The following is a 21607-nucleotide window of genomic DNA, read 5'->3' as shown; positions in this document are numbered from 1 at the left end:
GTCGCCTAGGGCGGGTCGTTGCAAGTAGGCAGGGACAGGGCGGTGGGTAGATTAGGGCTCACTTTCCCTTCTCCTCCTTCCTGCCATTACACCGCAGCCACGAGTCGGCAAGCGTGGCCCCAGCCTCCTCCTCAGGAGACGCCAGCACTTGCGTCCTCTCACCTCAGCCGGATCCCGTAGGGTGCGCGCGCACGCTCATGCCCGCTCTTAAAGGGGCAGCGGGCGCACCGGACTTCTGATGAACTTTGAACCCGTGAGTACCCTGGACAATAAGAGGGGTCCAGCCCCCTGCTTCTATGCCTAAGTGTTATTGATGTTACCTATGTTTGTCTATGTGATGGCCTCCTAGTGTGTTCCTGCTCCTGTTCGTTGCATTCCATACTATCCTGGTCGAGCACTGTGCTGTGCCAAAGTCGTATCGTGCTGTATCCACGTCTGACCTGCTTCATCTCGACTGACGTCCACCTGCTGCCTAGTCCCAGCCGAGCCTGCCTTGCTGCTGTCCGAGCTGCCACAGGTACCTATACGAACTATAAACATTGACCTGCGCACTGTTGGCCAGCTGCCTTACCGCCAAGGTGGTACGGCCAAGTGGGTCCATAGACCCTTCGTGACAGTACACTCAGGCCATGGACCCCGCTGGTTGATTCAAGACTATGACAACGTCTCAAGAGATGCGAGCAGATATGACAGGACCATCTCCTCCAGGCGTTGAGCATTCTTGCACGTCGGCAGGAGGCACAAGCTGTCGTTCCTCCTACTACACCTCCTGGCAGTGTTAATCCTCAGACTACACTTCTTGGCAGTGTTGACCCGCGTGTTTCTTTGCCACTTCCTGACCGCTATGATGGAGAAGCAAGTACCTGTTGTGGATTTCAAAATCAATGCCAGATCCACTTCAGCCTGTATAATAGGACAATTTCGTCTGATGGTGCAAGGGTCGCTTTCATCATCTCTCTCCTCACTGGCAAGGCTCTTGCATGGGCGAACCCTATCTGGGAGAGACAGAGACCCGTGACATCCATGCCTTCCTCCGGACTTTTCGTATGGTTTTTGAGGAGCCTGGTCGGGTCTCATCTGCAGCGGCGTCTCTGATTAATCTACGCCAAGGAGACACCTCCGTGAGTGAGTATTCCATCCACTTCCACACCGCATTGTTCGATAACAGCTCTTCATGTGGGAGAGCTGTTATGGTACAATTAGGCCCTGGTGGCTGCATTCTGGCATGGACTGGCTCCTAAGATTAAGGACGAACTTGCCGCTTGGGATCTGCCGTCTACCCTGGATGACCTCATCCTTCTGTCAGCCCGGATTGATATACGGATCCGAGAACGCCTCCAAGAGGTTAGACGGGAGGGAGTCCTTCCCAGTCCGGCTCCTACTTTGCAGCAACCCCTGCTGTCCTCAGAGGTCGATCCTCCTAAAGAGTCCGTGATAATGGACCGATTTTCGAAGATGGCCCACTTCGTTCCTCTGACCGGTCTTCCTTCTGCTCCTCTGCTGGCCAAGCTGTTCATCCAACACATCCGCCTGCACGGTTTGCCGCAGCATATGGTGTCTGATCGGGGGGTTCAGTTTACCTCGAAGTTCTGGAGAGCCCTCTGCGGACTCCTTGGTGTGAAGTTGGACTTTTCCTCGGCCTACTATCCTCAGTCCAATGGTCTGGTCGAGAGGATCAACCAGATCTTGAAGAACTACCTATGCCACTTCATCTCCAAGCAGAATGATGACTGGGTGCAGTTGCTCCCATGGGCTGAATTCTCCTACAATAATCACACCAGCGAGTCTACGAGGAACACACCGTTCTTCATTGTCTACGGCCAGCACCCACAAATTCCTCTCCCGGTGCCCGATGCTTCCGAGGTACCAGTGGCTGACTCCACCTTTAGAGACTTCCTGCAGATCTGGCAGCAGACTCGATCCTCCATCCTAATGGCAGTCGACTGCATGAAATGGAAGGCTGACAAGGAGAAGAGAACCTCCTCAGTTTCTCCCTGGCACAAAGGTCTGGCTGTCTTCTAGGAATATCCGACTGAGGGTGCCGTTGTGCAAATTTGCTCCCAGGTTCCTAGGACCATTCGAGATCCTGCAGCAGATCAACCCTGTCGTCTACAAGTTTCGGCTGCCTCCTACCCTCAGGATCCCCAACTCCTTCCATGTCTGCCTCTTGAAACTGGTGGTTCTGAACTGCTATACCAAGACTCCTAGCCCTGCGGTTGCCTCCAGCGGCCCTTCGGACACCTTTGAGGTTAAGGAGATCTTGGACACCAAGAAAGTGAGAGGAAAGACTTTTAATTTGGTGGATTGGAGGGGTTTGGTCCTGAAGAGAGGTCCTGGGAGCCAGAGGAGAACCTCAATGCCAATACTCTCCTGAAAAAGTTTCTCTCTCTGGTCCCAAGAAGAGCGGGCGTAAGGGGGGGATACTGTAATGTCCGTGGCTGTGGACCGTCTGCTCTTATCTCCCCCTGACAGCCACAGCCACGAGTCGGCAAGCGCTGGCCCCAGCCTCCTCCTCAGGAGACGCCAGCGCTTGCGTCCCATTTCCTCAGCCGGATCCCGTGGGGTGCACGCACGCTCCTGCCTGCTCTTAAATGCTCAGTGCGCGCACCAGACTTCTGATGTACTTTGAACCCGTGAGTACCCTGGACTATAAGAGGGGTCCAGCCCCCTGCTTCTATGCCTGAGCGTTATTGATGTTGCCTATGTTTGTCTATGTGATGGCCTCCTAGTGTGTTTCTGTTCCTGTTCGTTGCATTCCATACTATCCTGGTCGAGCACTGTGCTGTGCCAAAGTCGTGTCGTGCTGTATCCATGTCTGACCTGCTTCACCTGGCCTGACGTCCACCTGCTGCCTAGTCCCAGCCGAGCCTGCCTTGCTGCTGTCCGAGCTGCCACAGGTACCTATACGAACTATACACATTGACCTGCGCCCTGTTGGCCAGCTGCCTTACCGCCAAGGCGGTACGACCCAGTGGGTCCACAGACCTTTTGTGACAGTTTGTATGGCAGCAAGACAAGGTCCCTGTATACCAGGGGTCTCAAACTCGGCCGGGTAAGTGGGCCACATATAGAAAAAATGGGAATTTGACGGGCCGCATTACTTTCAAATTTGATAAATTACAAAATTATTGTTAATAAGTTATTTAAACTACTATAACACTATATTACTATAATACTACATTACTATAAGAATACTACATTACTTTAATAATAATACTACATTACTATAATAATAGCGCTAGATTTAAACTTACCGGAAATTTGCGAGATTTCTCCACGTGCTTATTTCAACAATCCAAGTGTCGCTAAATGCAGTCTGGCGGGTCAGTTGGCAGACATACAAATGTCAAAATTAGGTAGCCCCTTTTTAGATCATGCCACAGTGCCCTCTGTAGATACTGCCACAGTGTCTTCTGTAGATACTGCCACTGTGCCCTCTGTAGATACTGCCACAGTGCCTTCTGTAGATACTGCCACAGTGCCCTCTATAGATACTGCCACAGTGCCCTCTGTAGATACTGCCACAGTGCCCTCTGTAGATGCTGCCAAAGTGCCTGCTGTAGATAATGCCACATTACCCTCTGTATATAATGCCACAGTGCCCTCTGCAGATATTGCCACAGTGCTCTCTGTAGATATTGCCACAGTGCTCTATGTAGATAATGCCACAGTGCCCTCTGTAGATGCTGCCACAGTGCCCTTTGTAGATGCTGCCACAGTGCCCTCTGTAGATGCTGCCACAGTGCCCTCTGTAGATAATGCCACACTTACCCCTTGTAGATATTGATGTTGCCTATGTTTGTCTAAGTGATGGCCTCCTAGTGTGTTCCTGTTCCTGTTCGTTGCAGTCCATACTATCCTGGTCAGGCACTGTGCTGTGCCAAAGTCGTGTCGTGCTGTATCCACGTCTGACCTGCTTCACCTGGCCTGACGTCCACCTGCTGCCTAGTTCCAGCCGAGCCTGCCTTGCTGCTGTCCGAGCTGCCACAGGTACCTATACGAACTATAAACATTGGCCTGCGCCCTGTTGGCCAGCTGCCTTACCGCCAAGACGGTACGACCCAGTGGGTCCACAGACCTTTTGTGACAGTTTGTATGGCAGCAAGACAAGGTCCCTGTATACCAGGGGTCTCAAACTCGGCCGGGTAAGTGGGCCACATATAGAAAAAATTTGAATTTGACAGGCCGCATTACTTTAAAATTTGATAAATTACAAAATTATTGTTAATTAGTTATTTGAACTACTATAACACTATATTACTATAATACTACATTACTATAACAATACTACATTACTATAATAATACTACATTACTATAATAATAGCGCTAGGTTTATACTTACCGGAAATTTGCGAGATTTCTCCACGTGCTTATTTCAACAATCCAAGTGTCGCTAAATGCAGTCCGGCGGGTCAGTTGGCGGCGTTTGGCAGACACACAAATGTCAAAATTAGGCAGCCCCTTTTTAGATCGTGCCACAGTGCCCGCTGTAGGTACTGCCATAGTGCCTTCTGTAGATACTGCCACTGTAATGACGGGGTAGGGAGACAGGTGAGCCCTAATCTACCCGCCACTCAGTCCCTGCCTACTTGCACGGCCCGTCCTAGGCGACGGCGTACAACTGGGCGACGGTCCCTACGCTCAATAAGTGTACGACAGACAATCAGACAAGGGTACACAGAAGCTAAGGGAAATGGGGCAGTTGCCCACGGCAACACCGTGAGCAACAAGAGTAGTGAACGAGCCAAGTCAAACCAGGAGTGTACAAGGTACCAAACGCAGAGTAGGAGCGTAGTCAGTAATGCCAGGGTCAATTTGAAGCAGAGGTCAATAGTACAAGCAGGAACAGCAGAGCCAGGAAACAAAACAGAATCACAGGCAAAGACAAGAAGCAAGAGAAGGTATAAGTAGACCGAGGGCGGGAGCTAGAACCGTCTGGCCAGGCTGTAATAGGTTCTCCAACTCCTAAGCCTACCAACCTGAGTGGTAGCAGATCGAGTCACTCTATCAGTCCAAGGAGCAGATGCAGACTGATTAACCACGGGCGTCGACACAGAAGCTGTGTCTGGCAGACCCTTTACAGCGACAGTGCCCTCTGAAGATACTGCCACAGTGCCTTCTGTAGATACTGCCACAGTGCTCTCTGTAGATGCTGCCACAGTGCCCTCTGTAGATGCTGTCACAGTGCCCTCTGTAGATGCTGCTACAGTTCCCTCTGTATATGATGCCACAGTGCCCTCTGTAGATAATGCCACACATACCCCTTGTAGATAGTGCCACAGACATCCCCAGGAGATAGCTCCATTGGGGCTCCTTCTAGGAGTGGAATCCCCAGGCAGAGTGTTGCCGACGCTTTGGCCAGGGATTCCTCTGCTGGAGGAGCCCCAGATGTCACTGTTCATACACAGTGACGTCAGGGGATCCTCCTGGACCGGAATGTGATGTCAGGGACAACCCCAGAGTAGGTGTCCCAGAGCACCGCACTAGTATAGGCTCTGCTCCGGAACTCTGGGGAAGCAACTGACATCAGTGTCCATATATGGACAGGGATGTCAGGGGCTTGCCCAGAGCTGGAGTTCCAGAGCAGAGTGTTACTAGCGCTCCTACTGGGACTCCAGCTGTGCTCCTGACATCACTGCCCAGCTCTGGGGAGGCCCTAGACATCGCTGTCCATATGTGGACAGCGATGTCAGGGGATTCCAGAGTCCCGGAGCACAGCCTATGCTAGCGGTCTGCCCGAGACCCCGCTCTGGGAAAGACCCTGACAAAACTGTCCATATATGGACAGCGATGTCATGGAATTTCACAGAGTCCCGGAGCAGGACCAATACTAGTGCTCTGCCCAGGACTCAGGCTCTGGGGAAGCCCCAGACATCGCGTGTCCATTTATGGACAGCGATGTCAGGGAATTCCACAGAGTCCCGGAGCAGAGCCTATGCTAGCTTTCTGCCCGGGACTCCGCTCTGGGGAAGACCCTGACATCGCGAGTCCCGGAGCAGAGCCGATACTCCGCTCTGGGGAAGACCCTGACAAAACTGTCCATATATGGACAGCGATGTCAGGGATTTCCACAGAGTCCCGGAGCAGGAACTATACTAGCGCTCTGCCCGGGACTCAGGCTCTGGGGAAGCCCCCGACATCGCGTGTCCATTCATGGACAACGATATCAGGGATTTCACAGGGTACCAGGGAAGAGCCGATACTAGCGGCTCTATGTCCTGCGGGCCGCAGATGACAGCCTCAGTGGCTGCATGCGGCCCGCAGGCCGCGTGCTTGAGACCCCTGCTGTATACCCTCTTTACTAAGAATCGCAAATAGATAATCCCAGGAAGGCTTTCTCTACATCTAATGCCAAAAGAGTACAACGTGTAGAGTCCCCATGGACTCGGGCTATTTTATGAATAAGTTTACGAATATTATCTGGAGCTTCTCTGTGAGGTATGAACTCATGCAGTAAAAAAAGAATTCAGATGGCGGGCCAGAATAGAAGTAAAAATCTTAGCATCTAGATTCTGAAGGGATATAGGTCTGTAATTGGACAGAGATAAAGGGTTCTTATTTGGCTTCGGGATTATTGCGATCATAGCATCCAAACATTCAGGGGGCATGACACTGCCATAAAGGAAGTAGTTACAAAAATTCTGAATGTGGGGTGACAATTGAGAAGCAAACATTTTGTAATAGGCCGCAGATAGGCCATCGGGACCCAGGGCCTTACCCAACTTAAGTTGTTTAATCGTCAAATCTATCTCCTCATCGGTTATAACTGCATTAATCTGAGAGATGGCTTTGGATGTTAAAGAGGCTCTGTCACTTTTTCTGTAATATCTGAAAGTACTGCATCTAACTGAGTCCTAGATTCTTGTAAAGCCTTATAAAGATATAAGGATGGTCTGCGTGGATGAGCAAGAGATAATCTAGCTAGTCTATCTTCCAATTAAAGGGGGTTTTACACTGGGAGATTATCGTCCAGACGAGCGTTCATATAACGCTCGTTGCCGATAATTGCCCTGTATAAACAAGGGAACGATCAACAGATGTACGAGCAAACGCTGCTGTGTAAACAGGGTGACACGCTGCTGTTGTGGCATGAATATATATATATATATATATATATATATATATATATATATATATATATATATATATATATATATGCATAATGTATTTGGGACCATAAGGAGTAAAAAGTTATAAAGAAAAACATGTATTACAATATATTCTGAGAAAGGTAATGGAATAGATTTGCAGACATTTTGTAGATAGTAGAAATTGGGGCCCGTACAAGGACTTACCAGACACTAAGGAGTCTGTTTATAGGATGTTTGGGTTCTGGGCATACAGCCAAGATAGATAAGGACCAGACACCAGATTAAAAACTAGATGTAAGAGATAAGAACAATATACATAGAGACATAAATCACGAGGGAAGAAACCACAAGAATGTATACGTCTAAATGATTCATATGTGTCTGCACGTAGTTATGTGATATTTTTACTATATAAACTCTGTGTCTCTGCAAATAAAGTCAGAAGTATTTTACCTTGAGAAACGTCTCAGTGTATCTGTTGCTTCTCCGAGCTCGCACCCCCCCACCTGATTTGAACCTGCATGGAGATCAAGGCGTAAAGTGACCTCATTGCGATCACACTGCCAACATGATAATAATGTATGGGGACGAGCGATCGGTGTGATGACCGCTCGTCCCCATCCATAGCTCCGTGTGACAGGAGCAAACGAGCTACTGCAATTAGTCGACCCCTTATATAAACATTATGAGACAACCATAGCCAGTTTGGAATTGTATCAGAGGTGTTATCTTCAAAATATTTTCTAAGATTCTCAGCTATTTGGTTTCTCACTATATAGCCTATTTGTACATCCAGGAAGGAAATCTTTCACATGTTAGTCAGAACAGATTTAACGTATTATCAAGTAAAGACTTGGTGTATTGACCTATTATATTATGGATATAGCCTATAGATGAGGTCAATTAACACAAGATTATTTAGAAAAATAAAAAATGTCCTTTATTGTTAACACATATTATACAAAACAGATTAAAAATTAAACATGCAGTGCAATATCAAGGTGTCTTACAAGGATGGGAGCATATGGGTATGACAAAACGTATAATATATAAACCACAGAAAGATAATGTCAGAATACATACAACATTATTATGGGCATAATCCCCATGTATGTATTTGAAACTGGACCAAACAAAAATGTATAGTAATTATCAAGGTCAGCAAAAAGAGTTCTAAATGATACAGAGAACCACTGATATGGATGTAATATAACTCAAGATGACCGGACATGTCTGAGTGGCGATGTGAACAAAGCTACCTACCCATATTGTAGCTCCTGCACCGTGGAGACACCAATCCGTCGACTGTTTCAGTGGAATGCCTTCGCCTGGGGGGGGGGGGGTTTCTCACTATAAGGTTTGTAATTATGCCTTCATTTAGACGCCATGTGAACAGGATCGTGTCCCTTTGTGTGAAATCAAACTCAATACAAACAATGTCATGATCTGACTATGCGCAAACAATGTGTCTAGAGTACAGTAATCGAGGTAGAGCTGAAGCCGTAGATAGAATATTGTAAATCCTGGTGTGGTGATGGTGTGCTGCTGATAAAAAGGTATATCCCCTATTCGAACCATTGTGTTCCCTCCAAGTATCGGCTAGTGAAAGTAGTTGAAAAGTATCGGAGATAATTTTCTTATGTGCAGCTGTACATTGAGACACAATGGGACTAGTCAAAAGTCGGATTAATTAGTAAATGAAATGTTGCTGCACCTCACCAAATGATGATAATGAAGAGGAACAACTACCTGTGCCAAGTCTGGAAAAAAATCAATAGGGTCAGCATTGGGAGCATAGAAATTCACAATACATATATTAACATCCACTTAAAGAGGCTCTGTCACCAGATTTTCAAATCCCTATCTCGTGTTGCAGCCGATCGGCGCTGCAATGTAGATTACAGTAACGTGTTTTTTTTTTCAAAAACGAGCATTTTTGGCCAAGTTATGACCATTTTTATATTTATGCAAATGAGCCTTTCTTATGTACAACTGGGCGTGTTTAAAGTTAAGTCCAAGTGGGCCTGTATTGTGTGTAACATCTGTGCGTTTTTACTTGTTTTACTAGCTGGGCGTTGTGAATAGAAGTGTATGATGCTGACGAATCAGCATCATCGACTTCTCTTCGTTAACACCCAGCTTCTGGCAGTGCACAGACACACAGTGTGTTCTCGAGAGATCACGCTGTGACGTCACTTCCTGCCCCAGGTCCTGCATCTTGTCGGAAGAGCGAGGACACATCGGCACCAGGCGACAGAGGCTACAGTTGATTCTGCAGCAGCATCGGCGTTTGCAGGTAAGTCGATGTAGCCTATGTCGCCTGGTGCCGATGTTTCCTCGCTCGTCCGACACGATGCAGGACCTGGGGCAGGAAGTGACGTCACAGCGTGATCTCTCGAGAACACACTGTCTGTCTGTGCACTGCCAGAAGCTGGGTGTTAACGAAGAGAAGTGGATGATGCTGATTCGTCAGCATCATACACTTCTATTCACAACGCCCAGCTAGTAAAACAAGTAAAAACGCCCAGATGTACACACAGAATACACGCCCACTTGGACTAAACTTTAAACACGCCCAGTTGTACTTAAGAAAGGCTCATTTGCATAAATATAAAAATGGTCATAACTTGGCCAAAAATGCTCGTTTTTTAAAAAAAAAAACGTTACTGTAATCTACATTGCAGCGCCGATCTGCTGCAATACGAGATAGGGGTTTGAAAATCTGGTGACAGAGCCTCTTTAAGTACCTACGATTATCAAGTATCAACCCTCAGGGAGGCATGCGTCAGATAAAAGGGGCAGCAGCGTTTTTTAACTGTGTACATGCTAACTTCTCAGTACAAATAGATTTCCATTTGTAAGAAAATTTGTTTCAGAATAGAAAAATCTGATCAGGAGCTAAACTTGGATCTTGTCTCTTTTGTGTACAATATTATTTTCTTTTGCTGAGGAGCGAACCAGCGGTTTCATAAGAGAATTATGTAACATTTAAGGTGCCGTTACTTAGATCAGAAAGCCGTCAGAACACCCGCCACAAAGACCTGGGGCAGGAGGACTGGTAGACGAAAGAGCCACGGTATAAGGCAGGGGTCTCAAACTCGGCCAGGTAAATGGGCTGCACATAGAAAAAATGTGCCGTTGATGGGCCGTATTACTTTCAAATTTGATACAACACAAAATGATTGTTAATCAATTAGTTAATTGAACTACTATACAAATACTACATTACTATAATAAAAGTGTTCGGTTTAAACTTACCGGAAATTTGCGAGTTGACTCCACGTGTATTTTAACAATCCAGTTTAAGTGTCGCTAAAGGCAGTCCGGCAGTTCAATTGGCAGCATTTGGCAGACACAAGAATGTCAAGATTGTGCAGCCCCTTCTTAGATCCTCCTGGACCGGAATGTGATTTCAGGGGCAACCCCAGAGCAGGGGTTCCGAGCAGAGCACTACCAGCACTCTGCCTGGGACTCCATCTCTGCTCCTGACATCACTGTACATATATGGACAGCGATGTCAGGCGTGGTCACAACGGTACCACTACGCCTTGATTTCTGTAGGTTCCAAATTAGAAGCTATTTACGAGCTCGGGGAGTCAAATCACTGTGAGACCATGTTCTCAAAAAGAAAGACACCAATTTATTATCATATACAGCGTATATTTATAAGATAAAGATCATAACTCATAGGGGGTAGTCTGCAAAGGGAGAAACCCTCCCTCTGACCTTGATGAATACAGAAAAGAGTGAATTCCTTTTTACTAAGAACGTGATCACTAAATGTTACTTGTATAAACTGTTTTGCTGCCAAGAAGAAATACCTTAACCCCTTCCCGCTCCTGGACGTACTATTAGGTCATGGCAGCTGTATCGTTCGCGCTCCATGACCTAATAGTACGTCTCGGGAGTAACGGCTGTTTCGGCCGTCCTCCCGACACATACAGGAGCTGTGACAGCTGCTGTCTCGTACAGCAGCTGTCACAGCTCCTACAGCGGGGACCGATCGCTGTGTTCCCGCTGATTAACCCCTTAAAAGCCGCATTCTATAGAGATCGCGGCTTTTCAGGGGTTAAGCTGCCATCGCCGGCCTGCTAAGCGATAGCGGCCGGCGATGGTGACTATGGCAACCGGACACCAAACAATGGCGTCCGGCTATGCCATAGACGGAAGCCTAGTGGGTCCTGACAACGTCAGGACCCACTATGCTTGCTGTCAGTGAGTAGCTGACAGCTCTAATACACTGCACTACGCATGTAGTGCAGTGTATTAGAATAGCGATCAGGGCCTCCTGCCCTCAAGTCCCCTAGTGGGACAAAGTAATAAAGTTAAAAAAAAGTTAAAAAAAGATGTGTAAAAATAAGAAAATAAAAGTTTTAAAAGTAATAAAAGTAAAAGTCCCCCTTTTTCCCTTATCAGTCCTTTATTATTAATAAAAATATATAAACAAACAAATAAACTATACATAATTGGTATCGCCGCATCCGTAACGTCCTGAACTACAAAATTATTTCGTTATTTATCCCGCACGGTGAACGCCATAAAAGAAAATAATAATAAACCGTACCACAATCACAATTGTTTGGTCACTTCACCTCCCAAAAAATGGAATAAAAAGAGATCAAAAAGTTGCATGTACCGAAAGATGGTACTGATCGAAACTACAGTTCGTTACGCAAAAAATAAGTCCTCGCACTGCTTTATTGATTGAAAAATAAAAAAGTTCTGGCTCTTAGAATAAGGTAACACAAAAAGTAAATGATTGTTTACAAAACGTATTTTATTGTGCAAACGCCATAAGACATGAAAAAAAACTATAAACATATGGTATCGCCGTAATCGTATCGCCCCGCAGAATAAAGTGAATGTGTCATTTATAGCGCACGGTGAACGCTGTAAAAAAAAAAGAATAAAAAAACAATAGTAGAATTGCTGTTTTTTAGTCACCACGCCACCTAAAAATAGAATAAAAACTGATCAAAAAGTCGCATGCACCCCAAGAAAACTACAATGGATTCCTCAAGGGGTCTAGTTTCCAAATTGGGGTCACTTTTGGGGGGTTCCCAATGTTTTGGCACCACAAGACCTATTCAAACCGGACATGGTGCCTAATAAAAAAGAGGCCTCAAAATCCACTAGATGCTCCTTTGCTTCGGAGGCCGGTGCTTGAGTCCATTAACGCTCGAGGGCCACATGTGGGATATTTCTCTAAACTGCAGAATCTGGGCAATACGTATTAAGTTGTGTTTCTCTCATAAATCCTTTTGTGTTATAAAAAAAATGGTATAAAGAGGATTTTCTGACAAAAAAAAAATATGTAAATTTCACCTCTACTTTGCTCTAAATTTCTGTGAAACACCTAAAGGGTTCATAAACTTTCTAAATGCTGTTGTGGATACTTTGAGGGGTCTAGTTTCTAAAATGGGGTATTTGATAGGGGTTTCTAATATATGGGCCCCTCAAAGCAACTTCAGAACTGAACTGTAACCTAAAAAAATAAATAAATGAGGCAAAACTTAGCTTCTTACATTATACTGATAATGAGCCGTGCCCACCCCGAGATGACCCCAGTTTTGACCGTTTGTATAAACGGAGACCCCTATTAAACCGTTCCAGTGCCCGTTTTCCCAAGCATACACCCCAGAGAAGTGTATTTCTATTGATGAGTCCCTGGTACATTTTAAAGGGAGCTTTCAATTCCGCGAGTACCTGCCGGGTAAGAGGGCAAGGTATGGCGTGAAGATGTATAAGCTGCGAGAGTGCATCAGGGTATACCTACAGGTTTAGGATATATGAAGGAAAGGCCACCCCCAAACCAGACTGCATCCTGGACTACAATAGGTACATGGGAGGGGTGGACTTGTAAGATCAAATCCTGAAGCCCTACAGCGCCATGCGGTGTGGTATAAGAAGCTGGCCGTGCACATCATACAGGTAGCTTTGTACAATGCGTACGTGCTACGTCGATGTGCAGGCCAGACGGGAACTTTCCTGGAATTTCAAGTGGTGATTATCAAGAACCTAATCTTTAAGGACCAAGAAGGGGGGGCACCCAGTACTTCTGGAATCGGGGCCACACGCATCGTACCAGGACGGCAACAATTTCCAGGAGAAGTTCCCCAAACTGGCAAGAAGGGAAAAAGTCAAAAGAGGTGCAAAGTCTGCTATAAGAGGGCGATAAGGGATGACACAATAGATCAATGTGACACGTGTCCCGAATAACCAGAGCTCTGTATGAAAGAGTGTTTTAAAATTGATTATACATCCCTTGGTTTATAATTTACCCCAATTTTACTTACCCTGATGCACTCCGCACAGCTTATCTCCCCTCGTCTTTCCCCTCTGAGCCCTGCTGTGTGCCCAGGCAGCTGATAACAGCCACATGTAGGTTAGTGCCATACCCGGGAGAACCCACATTACAGTTTATGGGGTGTAGGTCTCCGGTCAAAATGCTCACTACACCTCTAGATGAATGCCTTAAGGGTGTAGTTTTTAAAACGGGGTCACTTCTTGCGGGTTTCAACTGTACTGGTACCTCAGGTGCTTCTGCATACATGACTTCGCACTAGAAAATCCCCAGTAGGCCAAATGGTGGTCCTTTCCTTCTGAGCCCTCCCATGGGCCCAAACTGCAGTTTATCACAACAAATGGGGTATTGCGGCACTCAGAACAAATTGCGCAACAGAATGGGGTATTTTATTTCTTGTGAAAATAAGAAATTTTCACTCAAAACGACATATTATTTGAAAAAAATAATTTTGTTTTCATTCCCAGCCCAATTCAAATAAGTTATGTGAAAAAACTATGGGGTCAAAATGGTCACAACACCCATAAATGAATTCCTTGAGGGGTGTAGTTTCCAAAATGGGGTCATTTGTGGTTGGTTTCTATTGCTTTGATACCTCTGGGGCTCTGCAAATGCGACATGGCACCCGAAAACCAATCCAGCAAAATCTGGACTCCAAAGAACACACAGCGCTCCTTTCCTTCTGAGCCCTCCCATGTGCCCAAACGGCAGTTTATCACCACAAATGGGGTATTGCCGCACTCAGGACAAATTGGGCAACAAAATGGAGTATTTTATTTCTTGTGAAAATAAGAATTTTTGAGCTAAAATGACATATTATTGGAAAACATATATATTTTTTAAAATCCCAGTCCAATTCAAATAAGTTCTGTGAAGAAATTATGGGGTCTAAATGGTCACATTACCCATAAATGAATTCCTTGAGGGGTGTAGTTTCCAAAATGGGGTCACTTCTGGTGGGTTTCCATTGCTTTGATACCTCTGGGGCTCTGCAAATGCGACATGGCACCCGAAAACCAAACCAGCAAAATCTGTACTCCAGAGAACACACAGCGCTCCTTCCCTTCTGAGGCCTCCCATGGGCCCAAACGGCAGTTTATTGCCACAAACGGGGTATTGCTGCACTCAGGAGAAATTGGGCAACAAAATTGAGTATTTTGTTCCCTGTGAAAATAAGAAATTTTAATAAAAAATTACATCTTATTGGAAAAAATGTCATTTTTTTAATGTCACAGCCCAATTGAAATAGGTGCTGTGAAAAAACTGTGTGGTCAAAATGCTAACAACAACCATAAATGAATTCCTTGAGGGGTCTAGTTTCGAAAATGGGGTCACTATTGGGGGATTCCTACTGTTTTGGCACCTCAACACCTCTTCAAACCTGACATGCTGCCTAAAATATATTCTAATAAAAAAGAGGACTCAAAATGCACTAGGCGCTTCTTTGCTTCTGGGGCTTGTGTTTTAGTCCACGAGCACACTAGAGACACATGTGGGACATTTCTAAAAACTGCAGAATCTGGACAATACATATTTAGTAGTGTTTCTCTGGTAAAACCTTCTGTGTTACAGAAGAAAAAATGAATAAAATTGAAATTCAGCAAGAAAAATGAAATTTGCAAAATTCACCTCCACTTTGCTTTAATTCCTGTGAAATGCCTGAAGGGTTAAAAAACTTTCTAAATGCGGTTTTGAATACTTTGAGGGGTCTAGTTTTTAAAATGGGGTGTTTTATCAGGGTTTCTAATACATAGGCCCCACAAAGCCACTTCAGAACTCAAGAGGTACCTTAAAAAAAAGGCTTTTGAAATTTTCTTAAAAATATGAGAAATTGCTGTTTATGTTCTAAGCCTTGTAACGTCCAAGAAAAATAAAAGAATGTTCAAAAAACTATGCCAATCTAAAGTAGATATATGGGAAATGTGAACTAGTAACTATTTTGGGTGGTATAACCGTCTGTTTTACAAGCAGATGCATTTAAATTCTGAAAAATTCAATTTTTGCAAAATTTTCTCTACATTTTGCAATTTTTCACCAATAAACACTGAATATATGGACCAAATTTTACCACGAACATGAAGCCCAATGTGTCACGAGAAAACAATCTCAGAATCGCTTGGGTAGGTTTAAGCATTCCGACGTTATTACCACATAAAGTGAAATATGTCAGATTTGAAAAATGGGCTCTGAGCCTTAAAGGCATTGTGTTGCCAGAAAAACATGGTTTTTTTTTTTTAATTAAACATTTAGTGTGTGGGTGATTAAACATTGTTCAAATTTTTTTTATTTTTTTCACGAGTCAGGAAATATTATAAATTAATTCTAATTTATAATAGTACCCATTTTTGGTCACTAGATGGAGCTATTCCCAAAATTGCAGCATTGCAACATTGGGTTAAAAGCCCTCGCTCTAGTGAGCTCTCAGCATCCCCCCCTCCTTTATCCTGGCTAGTGCCGGGATAAACGAGGGGTTTGAACGGTGTAACCTCCTACACTGTGTGTCGCCATTTTTTGAGCTAACACACAGTGTAGTAGGTTTACATACAGTAGTAAACACACACAAACACGAACATACATTGAAATCTCTTACCTGCTCCTGCCGCCGCGGCTCCCTCCGGCCCGTCCGCTCCGTTTGCTGCCGCTGGTCCAAGTGCACAAATCCGGAAGCCGCGACCGGAAGTAGTAATATTACTGTCCGGCCGCGACTTCCGGTCCACAGGAAAATGGCGCCGGACGGCGCCAATTTCGAATTGGACTGTGTGGGAGCGGCGCATGCGCAGTTCCCACACAGACGCCGTACACGGAAGTCAATGGGACGGGAGCCGTTCGCAGTCCCTATGGGACTGTGGCTGCCGTATTCCATGTCTGTATGTGTCGTTAATCGACACAGACAGAAATGGAACAAAAAATGGCAGCCCCCATAGGGAAGAAAAAGTGTAAAAATAAGAAAAAGTAAAACACAAACACACAAATGAATATAAACGTTTTTAATAAAGCACTAACATCTTTAACATATAAAAAAATAATTTGTGATGACACTATTCCTTTAAGGCCAAAACTAGGCTGCGTCCTTAAAGAGGCTCTGTCACCAGATTTTGCAACCGCTATCTGCTATTGCAGCAGATAGGCGCTGCTATGTAGTTTACAGTAAAGTTTTTATTTTTAAAAAACGAACATTTTTGGCCAAGTTATGACCATTTTTGTATTTATGCAAATGAGGCTTGCAAAAGTACAACTGGGCGTGTTTACAGTAAAAGTACAACTGGGCGTGTATTGTGTGCGTACATCGGGGCGTTTTTACTTCTTTTACTAGCTGGGCGTTTGGAATGGGAGTGTATGATGCTGACGAATCAGCATCATCCACTTCTCTTCGTTACCACCCAGCTTCTGGCAGTGCAGACACACAGCGTGTTCTCGAGAGATCACGCTGTGACGTCACTCACTTCCTGCCCCAGGTCCTGCATCCTGTCGGCCACATCGGCACCAAAGGCTACAGTTGATTCTGCAGCAGCATCAGCGTTTGCAGGTAAGTAGCTACATCGACTTACCTGCAAACGCTGATGCTGCTGCAGAATCAAATGTAGCCTCTGGTGCCGATGTGTCCACGCTCGTCCGACACGATGCAGGAACTGGGGCAGGAAGTGAGTGACGACACAGCGTGATCTCTCGAGAATACGCTGTGTCTGCACTGCCAGAAGCTGGGCGTTCTGAAGAGAAGTGGATGATACTTCTATACACAACGCCCAGCTAGTAAAAGTAGTAAACACGCCCAGATGTACACACATAATACACGCCCAGTTGTACTTTTACTTTAAACACGCCCAGTTGGACTTTAGCAAGCCTCATTTGCATAAATACAAAAATGGTCATAACTTGGCCAAAAATGCTCGTTTTTTTAAAAATAAAAACGTTACTCTTATCTACATTGCAGCGCCGATCTGCTGCAATAGCAGATAGGGGTTGCAAAATCTGGTGACAGAGCCTCTTTAAGGGGTTAAGTAATCTGCAGAGCATCAGCAGACTATTACAAGGCAAACTAAAAAACAAAAATTAATATCACACTGTGCAGTGTATACTGACACAAAATACAAAACATGGAATTTTGAAATTATTCCTACACACAGGGGTTCCCCAGAATCAGAGTCCAGGAGCAGAGTGCTGTATAGTTCTCTGGGGAAGCACTTCAGGGGCTCCTCCAGCAGAGGAATCCCCGTCCACAGCGCTGTCTGGGGATTCCACTCCTTGAGCAAGCCCCCAATAGAGCTACCTACAGGGAGGGTGTAGCGCTGTCAACAGGGTGGGGTGCTATCTACTAGGGGGGGGTACACTATCTACAGGGGGCTGTGTGACGGCATGAAGGAGTGCCGGCACGCTCCTCCTTCGGACTGCTCTCTACTCAGGTAGCTACGGTGCCTGTGGCCGCAGATGACAGTCTCAGGGGCCACATGTGGCCCGGAGGCCATGTGTTTGAGACCCCTGGTATAAGGTAACCTTTTATACCTATACTTATCCTCTCCCTTTCCGACTGTTCAGGTATGGTATGGTGTAAATTGAGGCCTTTAATTATTATACCTTTTGGACGGGTCTTTAGATCTCATAGTGTGATTCTTAACAATTGTAAGCAGGACCTTGACAATTTAATGTTTACAGTGACCTCCAGACAGACCCAACTTTTGAATTTTGTCAGGGCGTAAGAAAAGTCCTTTGCACTCCTCAGTACATTTATGACCTGGGTCATCTCCTATCATTAATACCACCAGATAAATTCATCTAATACTGCCATAATATCAGGGTTCGAACCCAGAAACTCCTGTGTCCCAGTCAGTGCCTGTTCTCATTGAGTCATCAGGGATGATGTACAGTTCCATTAATGAATCTGTTGTCTAGCTTTTTTTTCTTCCCTCTTGATATTACTTGCCTTAAATGCCTAATTAGTCTCACCATTTTGGCTTCCCAGATAGGCTGGGTTCACACGGTGCGTTTTTGGTGCGTTTTTAGCAAGTGTTCTTTTGTTTTGGTTGATGAAATCCCATTATGAGATATGGGAATTGAATAATGAATACTAAAAACGCACCATGCCTTAGGCCTGGACTTTGCCTTTCCTCCTTGCCAGACTATTAAACTTCCTGCCTCTAGTCAAGTTACTGGCCACCTCTCTGCAAACTATTTCTGCTTATCGATGTTACCTGATCACGTCTCTGCCTCACGCTACAGACTATCTGTGCGCCGAACCTGGACTGTTACTTGACTTCAGTTAGTTTTACATGGGCCAAAGATCGGGCAAACGAGCGTTCATATGAATGCTAGTCATTAAACAGCGTATCTGACCTGTGGGAACCAAGCCTTTAAAGAGTATGTCTGGGCTCTTCAAACAGCAGCCTATTTCAACTATATATCAGAGCGTAACTGTCACGCTGCGGGGTGTGGATGTCACGATGTGGGGTGTGGACCCACTGGGCCGTACCGCGTAGCGGGGATGGCAGCTGGCCAAACCGGAAGGTACACAGTTCAATGGTTCAGCGAGAGTACCTGAGGCAATCGTAGGCAGTGGCGAGGCGGACACGTCCAGAACCAGGCAGTGGGAAGTCGTTCGGTGAGGCATACCAGGGTAGCGTAGACTGTAGCACAGCACGGCAGGTAGCACAGCACGGCAATAGCACTAGGTAGCACGGAAACAGGATACGGGATACGGAATACAGGAGCAAGGTACACTGGGAGGCTGGAAGACACTGGGAGACCATAAGCAAAACGAACAACGGGAAAACTAACAACGCTCTGGCAAAGGGCAAGAGGGCAGAGCCCTTTTTATAGCCCAGGGCATCCTGGGCCAGATTACAGTTTTTTTACAAAAACGCGCGCACTGGCCCTTTAAGGCCGTGCACGCGCGGGCGCGCGCACCCGCCAGAGACACTCGGAATCCGGAAGAGAGTGCCGGCGCCTGACTGGGGGACGACGCTGCAGGCAGGTAAGCTGTCCATGGCCACGGCCGTCGGGGTTAACGACCGATCGACGGGCCGTGGCCATAGACGTTACAGTATCCCCCCTCTTACGCCCCCTCTTCTTGGGACCAGAGCGAGAGAGAAACCTCACAAGAACAGGGGCATCGATGTTCTCCTCTGGCTCCCAAGACCTCTCTTCTGGGCCGAACCCCCTCCAGTCCACCAAATAAAATGTCCTTCCTCCCACCTTCTTGGTGGCCAGAATCTCCTTTACCTCGAAAGTCCCAGATGGACCGGCAGGAACCACTGTGGAACTAGGAGTCCTGGAGTAGCGGTTCAGGACCACCGGTTTTAGCAGGGAGACGTGAAAGGAGTTAGGAATCCTGAGAGTGGGGGTGAGCCGCAGCTTGTAGGATACCGGGTTAATTTGTAGCAGGACTTCAAAGGGACCAAGGAACCTCGGGGCAAATTTGCATGACGGCACCTTCAGCCGGATATTCCTAGAGGACAGCCAGACTTTAGTCCCTGGAAGGAACTGCGGAGGCGCCCGTCTTCTTGTGTCTGCCTTTCTCTTCATGCGGTCCACCGCCAAGAGGATAGAAGGATAGTCTGTTGCCATATCTGTAGAAAGTCCCTGAAGGTGGAGTCGGCTGCAGGCACCTGGGACATAGTAGAACAGGAAGAGGTATACGAGGATGTTGGCCGTAGACGATGAAAAATGGACTGGATGTGGTCGACTCACTGGTGTGGTTGTTATAGGAGAACTCTGCCCACGGGAGCAACTGCACCCAATCATAATGGCGCCTGGACACAAAGTGACGTAGGTAGTTCTCCATAATCTGGTTAACTCTCTCGACTTGCCCGTTGGACTGGGGATGATAGGCCGAAGAGAAGTCCAATTTCACACCAAGGAGCCCGCCGAGTGCTCTCCAAAACTTTGAGGTAAACTGGACACCTCTGTCCGAGACAATATGCAGGGGCAATCCGTGCAGACGGAAGATGTGCTGTATGAAGAGGTCAGCCAACCGCGTAGCAGACAGCAGAGCCGTCAACGGGATGAAGTGAGCCATCTTGGAAAATCGATCCACCACCACCCAGATCACACTGCAACTCGCAGAAGGAGGAAGATCCGTGACGAAGTCCATAGCGACATGTTGCCACGGGGCAACGGGCACAGGCAGTGGTTGGAGCAAGCCCGCAGGTCTGGAGTGGGCAACTTTATTTGCTGCACAGACTGTGCATGAGGAGACAAAGTCCATGACATCTTTGGGCAGCGTGGGCCACCAGAACTGACGGGTGATTAAATCTTGGGTCTTACGAGCACCCGCGTGACCTGCCAGCTTAGAGTTGTGACCCCAGCGAAGAATTCTTTCTCGGTCAGCCAGACGCACAAAAGTCCTACCCGGAGGAATGTCTCTGACTTGCAGGGATTCACAGAGAAGATACAGGATGGGTCAATGATATTCTGTGGAGATTCCATGGCGTCCTCGGTTTCGAAAGATCTAGACAAGGCATCGGCCCTCAAATTCTTGTCGGCGGGACGGTAGTGGAGTTCGAACCGGAACCGAGCAAAGAACAACGACCACCTGGCTTGACGAGGATTCAACCGCTGGGCCGTCTGTATGTAGGTCAAATTCTTGTGATCCGTGAAGATCAGGATAGGGTGAACCGCGCCTTCCAGTAGGTGTCTCCACTCCTGCAGAGCCAGTTTGATGGCCAGTAACTCCCGGTCCCCAACGAGTAGTTACGCTCTGCGGAAGAAAACAGCTTGGAATAGTAACCACATACCACGGCCTTGCCTTTCGGTCTTTTCTGGAACAACAGTGCACCAGCACCCACCGAGGAGGCGTCCACCTCTAACGAAAACTGTAAGGACACGTCCGGATGGTGCAGAATGGAGGCAGATGTGAAGGCTTTCTTTAAAGGAACAGTGTTACCACAAAAATTTTTTTAATATGTTAAAGATGTTAGTGCTTTATTAAAAACGTTTGGATTAATTTGTGTGTTTGTGTGTTACTTTTTCTTATTTTTACACTTTTTCTTCCCTATGGGGGCTGCCATTTTTTTTTCCATTTCTGTATGTGTCGATTAACGACACATAGACATGGAATACGGCAGCTACAGTCCCATAGTGAATGCGAACGGGGCCTGTTCCATCCACTTCAATGTACGCCGTCTGTGTGGGAACGGCGCATTCGCCGCTCCCACACAGTCCGATTTGAAATGCGCGCCGTCCGGCGACATTTTCCTGTGGACCAGAAGTCGCGGCCG

This window comes from Rhinoderma darwinii, chromosome 5, assembly GCF_050947455.1.
Source record: "Rhinoderma darwinii isolate aRhiDar2 chromosome 5, aRhiDar2.hap1, whole genome shotgun sequence".
NCBI classification, from domain to species: domain Eukaryota; kingdom Metazoa; phylum Chordata; class Amphibia; order Anura; family Rhinodermatidae; genus Rhinoderma; species Rhinoderma darwinii.
Note: the sequence above shows the minus strand (reverse complement) of the source record.